The sequence below is a fragment of the Limulus polyphemus genome, unplaced genomic scaffold (assembly GCF_000517525.1).
Source record: "Limulus polyphemus unplaced genomic scaffold, Limulus_polyphemus-2.1.2 Scaffold6542, whole genome shotgun sequence".
Classification (NCBI taxonomy): domain Eukaryota; kingdom Metazoa; phylum Arthropoda; class Merostomata; order Xiphosura; family Limulidae; genus Limulus; species Limulus polyphemus.
Genome location: NW_013672152.1, coordinates 41,660 through 42,766, shown reverse-complemented (window position 1 = coordinate 42,766; position 1,107 = coordinate 41,660). Strand labels below are relative to the sequence as shown.

The 1,107-nt window shown below is 32.2% G+C and overlaps 1 protein-coding gene across 1 annotated transcript in view; it reads right to left on the bottom strand.

The window, feature by feature from the left end:
- LOC106473837 overlaps positions 1-1,107 on the bottom strand; it is a gene marked incomplete at its 3' end in the record, with an annotated part of 18,718 nt that overhangs the window by 8,909 nt on the left and 8,702 nt on the right. The window lies entirely within an intron of this gene.

Genomic DNA, 1,107 nt, shown 5'->3' with positions numbered 1-1,107 from the left:
GTTGTCTTCATTTCTTTTATCAAAAACATAACAAATTAACAATAACAAAACAGATAGACTGATATTAAGTTTTTATTTTATTTCTCTAGCCAGCTGCCATTTAGTTGATCAAAGCTGAGAATTTGAAAAAGTACTGTAAAGTGTGAAATACTTAAATAAGACAATGTTAGTCATATAGATAATAAATTACAGACAAGACTGTCAAACTTTGTAACGAATCGTTGTTAAAACTTCTGTATCTGGATACGTATCGTATCGACTACTATGATGAGATACACACCCCTAGTATTTGTGCAATTTCGGATTACCTTCTTAACATGTGATTTGTTGATTTCAATGCTAATAACTGTGTGTGTGTGTTTATTTCTTCTATTTTTTTCAAATCACAAGTACAGTATTAAAAATGAATGATATGATGGATTATTATTGCTGTCACACAAGATAAGCTATAAAAAATGTCAGGAGGACAATAATTAGAGAGGGGCGTTAATTAGGGGCAATACGGCGTTATGTTAAGGTTATTTATATTGTTACGACATCGAGGTCACGTGACTAGTATCACGCCACGTCATTCTCGAACTTTCACGTCTTTTCCTTAAATCTCGTGATCCTTCTAGATATAGTGTAGTCTTGTATATATAAGACCGGCCACGAAGCGACGGAGAGGTAATGAGTAATTGAATGTATGCGGACAGAATATTGTTGGCCACGTGAGACGTGAGTTATAGAGTTGTTATAGAGCGACTGTTGAAATTAAATGTATCGTAAAGAATAAACCAGTTTTATTTAAGGAAGGACTTGTGTCACTAAAGTTTCGTCGGAACGAATTTACGGAAAATTAACGAACGAACGGAGGCGTAACAATATATACAGATATATATATATATGAAACATTAATAAAAATAAAACCTCCAATAATAGGACATTTCGTACAAGATACAAAGAAAGTATGTTACAAATATTTAGTTGAAGAAGTTCCATGACAACATTTTACAATATCAATTATCTAGGGTTACCTTTAGTTGAAGAAGTTCCATGACAACATTTTACAATATCAATTATCTAGGGTTAACTTTAGTTGAAGAAGTTCCATGACAACATTTTACA